Raw genomic sequence first — 7,500 nt, forward strand, 5'->3', positions numbered from 1 at the left:
ACCAACCTTTGTGGAGGCTCTCAATAAAAACCTATCCAAACAGCAGAGACCTCCAAGGCAAAAACGCACTAGACCACCGCAACACAACACTAATCACTAGACACACATCTCTCCTAAACAGTGTGCCATTCAACCAAAGTCCCTAAGGCAAAACAGCATACCCAACACACTAGTTATAGGTGACTAGACAGTGTGGCACACTGATGTCCCACTCACTAGGTTAAATAAAGGAGAAAGTAACAGTCAGCTGCCTGTCAGGTGCCAGGATATGCCACATAACACATGCACTCAGGCCCCTCAACAACAGGTACAAATAGGACTCTGTCATTGTACATGTGGGTGTGAATGACCTGAGACATACCTCCCTGGACTACATGAAGAGACATAAAGCAGCTCTCTGGTTATAAAGCCCAAGTGGGTATGACCCAAGCCCTGACAGCATCTTACCATCACCCAGAATGATGCCACAGTACAAACCTCCCTGGACTACATGAAGAGACATAAAGCAGCTCTCTGGTTATAAAGCCCAAGTGGGTATGACCCAAGCCCTGACAGCATCTTACCATCACCCAGAATGATGCCACAGTACAAGAAGAAAATGATTGATTTCAACAACTGATTTAAGTTCCTGGTGTCATTCTAAAGGGATCCATTATCTGTCTGCCTGGCATATAATGATGGACATACCTTAATGCTTTGTCAGACATGGCCGGCATCGGTCATCCCTGGGCTTCCGGATATTGGCCAAGGCTCTTGCCACCCCTATAGTGCCTTTTTTAGGTGGTGTTCAAAAGACCAAATTACCACAGTAACAGCTGCAAACAAATGCAATCTGAGGGTCATGCTGCTCAATGCTAGACGTCTAAATTTCAAAATGCACTCACTCGAAGCACTCCTTAAAATGGAGAACATTGACATCTGTGCTGTAACGGAGACCTGGTTCAAGGCAGCAGAAAGCACCCCTGCACTACCAGGCTATAACTCATTCCACACCTTTCGGCCCCAGAACTTGGATGAAAGCTCCAAAGGCGGTGGCGTTTCCATATTCATAAAGGATGTGCACACCTTCAGACTGATAGCCCAACATAATGCATTAGAAATACTTCAGGTGCAGCTAACATTGGGTAAGACACCGATTCAAGTTGTAGCCTGCTATAGGTCCCAAACCATGTCCCAAGACTCGCACTCTACATTCCTAAGCACTCTGGAGAATATCAGGGTTCAACCCAACGCTCTTATACTTGGTAGCTTCAACTACCCCTCCATTAACTGGGAAAACTACTCCTGTACCAATACACTTGCCCAACGTTTCCTGGACTTCATTAATTCCAGTGCCCTGGACCAGCTCATTCTTACCCCCACTAGAGTTAGCAACATCCGTGACATGGTCATTACTAACATGGGCAACCATTGCTCTACACCAATAGTCAACTTCTCCCTTGTTAGATCAGACCACAAACTAATCACCTTGGAAATCCACATCCCTCCCACCCACCTCGCAAAGGTAACCACCATCAAAAATTTCTTCAAAGCTAACTTTGGCCACCTAAAAACAGAGTTGGCTAACTTCACGGCACCCATGCAAATGCAGCATAGTTACATGACCGCCGAATTATACACCAATGCACTGTACGAACACGTACACAAATGCATGGATCTCACCATACCCAATAGAACCAAGACGCTCTCCTCCAAAAATAGGAAGCCAATCTGGTGGTCTCCTGCCATAAAACAAACTCTACAACAGAAGGAGGAAACTGATGCAGAATAAAGGGAAGTCCCAAGACTGGAAAATCTCCCTTACCAGCCTAAACAAAAAGTTGAGATCCCTCATCAAATCCTCTAAAGCTAACTACGAAACCAGAACTGCAGCAGATAGTAAAGACAACCACAAGGTCTTCTATAGTTATGTAAAGAATCTCCATGGCAATACCCAGATTTGCTCTGAGCTACTGCACAATGGTACCTCCTATACTGAGCCAACAGATACTGCCAATATACTGGCAGACAGATTCAGTACCAACTTAATCACATTAACAGTAGATTGCCAGACACCCAGCCTTACTGCTGCACAGGTTAAAACAGCATTGTCCAAGGCCAGGAACACAGCTTCTGTGGGACCTGACAATATCCCTGGCTGTGTTCTACATGAACTACAGAGTGAACTGGCATCTCACCTGTGTGCCTTGTTCAATCACAGCCTCATCTTAGGCTTTGTCCCTATCTAATGGTGTACTGCAACAGTCTTTCCTCTGCACAAAGGAGGAGCGACTACAGACCCTGGGAACTATCACCCCATTAGCCTAACGAGTCGGATATGCAAAGCTACGGAACACATAATCATGGACCTAATAAACAAGGATATAGGGAATCTCCAAACTATGAATCCTACACAGTTTGGTTATGTGAAGGGTAGATCATGCCTGCTCAACTTGATCAACTTTTTTGGAGTCAAATCACCTGAGCTGTGGATTAAGGCAAGGTGGTTCACACAGCCTACCTTGATCTGGCCAAGGCCCCCGATACCATTCCCCACTCAGGAGTCATAGAAAAACTCACTAGGCATCAACCCCTATATCACTAGGTGGGTTGCAAACTCGCTCACAGATAGAACCCACACAGTGTGAAAGTAGCTTACTCCAAGTCAGACAGCCGACCAGTCATGAGTGGAGTCCCACAGGGTTCAGTCCTGGGTCCTCTCCTGTGTGGTATATACTTCTCTGAAGTCCAGGCCAACACGAAGGGACTCTGACAAAGTTCACAGACGACTGCAAGTTGGGAGCTATTATTACCTCCCCAAGTGTTGACATCCTACAGAAAGGCCTCACCGAGACCAACAACTGGTGTCAGAACCATGGCCTTAAGCTCAATGCCAAAAAATGTGTGTTGTCATCCCCTTTGGAAAAAAGCCAGTTCCCATGAATTACCACATAGATGGTAGTCCACTGAATACAGAAGGTGTTTTAAGAAATCTGGGGAACACAGGTTGACAGCAACCTTTCGACCACCACATTGCCACTGTGGTCAGAAAGTCCTTCTATGCGGTACAAAGGGTTCTGCATCCAGGAAGAAAGAGGTCATGTCTCCCTCTACTCTTCCCTCATTAGGCCAATCATCGAGTACAATGTCCCATTTGGCATGTACCTCACTAGAACCCTGCAACAACTGGAAAGGCCACAAAAGTACCTCACAGAGAGGATTCTAGGCCTTAAATCCTTGTCCTATATGGGACAGACTCAAACTCCAACTTTTCTCGGTCTCATATCGCCTACTTACAGGCGATATCTGCTTGACTTACAAAGCCATGTCTGACCCAGCTCTGTCAGAAATGCTATATCTAAACAAATCCCAATCCCTCCGCACAACACGCTCCAGAGACCTCAACCTCATTACAACAATCAACAGAACATGCTGGAGGGACAAGTTCATAACCCAGAAACTGCCCATGCTAAATAGACTTACCATACATGTCAAACAGAGCACCTCACTGGCCTTCTTCAAGTGAGATCTTGATGAGTGAATGGGAAATGGAAAATTCATCCAAGGGATCACTCCAGTGGCTCTACTTGAGAGGCACTGGGAACCAAGGTCAGTAATCCTATGGGTTAGTCATGTAAAGGATCCAGGGCCATAAGTCTAGTACATACCTATGAACCATATATATATATATATATATATATATATATATATATATATATATATATATATATATATTTATATATTTATATTCCAGATTTAAGTATTTCTGTTTTTTACTTGGAATACCTTCTCTTGCTTATTTTAAACAAGCTTATACTGTTTTTTTTAACTGTTTGCTGCATTATATAGTATCTGCACTTAAAATTTGACCTGGTTGAAAATTAATTGAAAATCTGTTGTTTGTTTGTTTAATTTAACTATTGAGGCTGCCCACTAAAGTGTGCTAGCCTGTGTAACTGATTTATTGCTGCCTTCTGTATTTCTGGGTGTTTTCTATCTAAAAACAAAAAAACCCCAAAAAAATCATCTTTGTTTTCCCACCTCTCCTCGACTAGTTTAGACCAGTTTACAGGCTTTGCTGTATTCTGGGCTGTGGTGTAGTTCCTGTGTTGTCCATTACCTTACTTGGATAAGAAGGAAGTTTCTTTGCTCACCAGTGGGAGTGGGGAGCCTTGAGCAGCCTATCTGTCCCTGAAGGAGTGACCTCAGCACAATAGCTGTAGTAATTGGTTGTTTTGGACCATTTCTAGCTCTTTTGAAGTTCCCTGTTTAAAATCAGCATTTGCGTGGCTTTGCGCGATTGTGCGCATAGCTGGTTAAACGTTTTCTGGCTCCGCCAAGTGTGCTCTTCAAATTTTCCCTTAGAAAGCTCTACTCTTAGAAAAACCAGTCTACTCGTTATATTATAAGCATAGCACTTGTTCTCAAAGCTTCTCTTCTAAGCAAGCACTCTCAAACTCAAGTAGCACTATATCCACCTACCACCCCAACCACTTCCCTTAAAGGCACAGCACCCTCTTATAATATTCTAGCATGTCAAGTGGTAGATTGCTAGTATCTTCTCCTCTTCAGCTGGTTAATCTGGGAATCTTGAGACAATGCTATAATTGTCTCATGTACACAGACAATCCTCTCCTCCTCCCAACAAACACAAATACATGTGAGAGATGCAACTATATAGCCAAACTGGAGGCTGAACTCTCTCATCTCAGGACTGGCAAGACCAGACAGGAGGAGAAGGTAACCACACACACAACAAACCCAGTCACACATAGACCTACCCCAACTGCAAATCAAGCACATAACACAAAAACATACTCGGGGGCTCTATTAAAAAACTTACCAAAACAACAGAGGTTCCCAAAGCAGACACCCAGAAATCCACCACCTCAAAACATAACACATGCAACACATACTTCAATAAATCGGTGTGTCAATAAATCACAGCCCTTAAGGCCAAACACTATGCCCGATACACTAGTGATAGGTGACTCTATAGTCAGGCACACTGACGTCCCACTTACCAGGCGGAGCAAGGAGAGGGTAACGGTAAGCTGCCTATCGGGGGCTAGGATCTGCCATATAACACACCCACTCAGATCACTCAAAAGCACGTACAAATATGACTCTGTCATTGTCCATGCAGGCGTGAATGACCTGAGACGTACCTCCTTGGACTACATGAAAAGAGACAGAGGAGCTCTCTGATTATGTAGCCCAGGCTGGTATGACCCTGACCCTGAGCAGCATCCTACCCTCACCAAGAATGATGCCACAATACAAAGACAAGATGATCAGCTTTAATAATTGGCTCAACTACTGGTGTCATTCTAGGGGGATCCAATGTCTGTCTGCTTGGGATGACATGCTGGACAAGCCACGCTGCTTCGCAAGGGACGGCTTGCACCTGTCACCACTGGGCTTCCGGATATTGGCCAAGGCTCTTGCCACCCCCATAGTGCCTTTTTTAGGCAAAGCTCAAAAGACGAACCCACCTCCTTAGAAAACAAAAATGGAAAAAAAATAAGGGTAATGCTGCTCAACGCCAGAAGTCTAAATCTCAAGATGCAGGCTCTCGAAGCACTCCTCAGTATGGAGAACATCGATGTATGCGCTGCAACCGAGACCCGGTTCAAGGCTCCTGAGAGCACTCCAGCGCTACCAGGCTCGTATCATGCTTTTCGGCCCCAAAACCCGGGCCGAACCACAAAGGGAGGGGGAGTGTCCATATTCAACAAGGATACCCACACCTTCAGGTTAGTGGCAACTCATGAAGCATCGGAGACCATCCAGGTGCAGCTAACCGTAGGCAACACTGCTATACAACTGGATGCATGTTACAGATCACCCTCCCAATCTCAAGAACCCCACTCAGCCTTCCTGAAGACATTGGAAGATATGAATGTCTCACCAAATAACATCATATTGTGAGACTTCAACTACCCTAACATAGACTGGGTGCACTATTCTAGCCCTAACACCCTGGGTGCACTATTCTAGCCCTAACACCCTAGCCCAAAGGTTCCTGGAATTCATAAACTCAAATGCAATGGAACAGCTAGTCACCTCTCACACAAGGGGGGATAATATACTAAACCTGATCATCACAAACATGGGGACAAAATGCTCCACACCGGAAGTATTACCCTCACTGGTGAGATCTGACCACAAACTAATCACCCTGGATATACATTTATCACCTCCACCCCCAGCACAAAAGACTACAGTGAGAAACTTCTCAAAAGCCGACTTTACACTTCTCGAGACCGAGATGGTATCATTTAAGCCCACAGGGCCAATGGAAACCACATCCCACAATGCTGAATCCTACACAAAGACTTTCTACGGACATCTCCAAGAATGCATGGATCGTGCAATTCCAAATAAAACCAAGACCCTCTCCACCAAAGGAAAGCATCCTGTCTGGTGGACCCCAGCCATAAACAAATTGTATAACAAAAGAAGGAAGCTACTGCAAGACAGAGCAAAATCCCATAAAGGGAAGGCATCTCTGATCAGCACTAGTAGAAAGCTACGTTCTCTCATAAAAACATCCAAGACCAACTTTGAGAGACAAATCGCCAAGGACACTAAAGATAACCACAAGGCATTCTTCAGTTATGTTAGAAATCTGGGTGGAAACCCTCAGATATGCTCAGAGTTAGTACACAACGACAAAAAATTTACCAACATTCTGGCAGACAGGTTCAGTGCAAATTTCTCCCCCTCCCTCACCTCCAAAAGAAGAAATACTCATCCCAGCTGAATGTAACCTCCCTGTCATCTCTGATGTCCAGGTGAGAACCGCTCTCAGCAAAGCAAAAAACCCAGCATCTATGGGACCTGATGGTATCCCCGGCTGCGTGACACGTGAACTCCAAGAGGAGCTAAACCCGCATATAAAAATGTTATTTAACCATAGCCTTACTACAGGATATGTACCTGAACACTGGCGTACAGCAACAGTGGTCCCACTCCACAAGGGAGGCTCCACTACAGACTCTGGGAACTACCGCCCCATAAGCTTGACCAGCCTAATTTGCAAAGCTATGGAAAGAATTATTATGGAACTCATAAACAACGACATTGGGGACCTACAGACACTTAATCCCACCCAGTTCGGTTTTGTAAAGGGCAGATCCTGCCTTTTGAACCTGGTTGACTTTTTCGAAACAGTCACTAGAGCCACTGATGAGGGCAAGACAGTCCATACAGCCTACCTGGACTTGGCTAAAGCCTTCGACACAATACCCCACTCGGGTATCATAGATAAGCTAAACAGCTTAAAATGTAAAACCATATGTCACAAGATAGGTTGCAAACTGGCTAAAGAACAGAACCCATAAAGTCAAGATTGCAGGAGCCATGTCAGACTCAAAGCCAGTCACAAGTGGTGTCCCACAGGGCTCTGTCCTGGGACCCCTCTTGTTCGGCATTTACTTCTCAGATGTGAAAGCAAACATGGGAGGGTTGTGGCTGACAAAGTTCGCAGATGACTGCAAACTAGGCGCCATAGTCGAT

General features: G+C 45.0%; 1 protein-coding gene across 1 annotated transcript in view; it reads right to left on the reverse strand.

Moving 5' to 3' along the window:
- Positions 1–7,500, reverse strand: part of PCBD2 (pterin-4 alpha-carbinolamine dehydratase 2) — a 521,033-nt gene that overhangs the window by 461,606 nt on the left and 51,927 nt on the right. The gene's annotated exons all lie outside the window — the stretch shown is intronic.

The sequence above is a fragment of the Protopterus annectens genome, chromosome 4.part0, assembly GCF_019279795.1.
Source record: "Protopterus annectens isolate FY-2018-M chromosome 4.part0, PAN1.0, whole genome shotgun sequence".
Taxonomy (NCBI): domain Eukaryota; kingdom Metazoa; phylum Chordata; order Ceratodontiformes; family Protopteridae; genus Protopterus; species Protopterus annectens.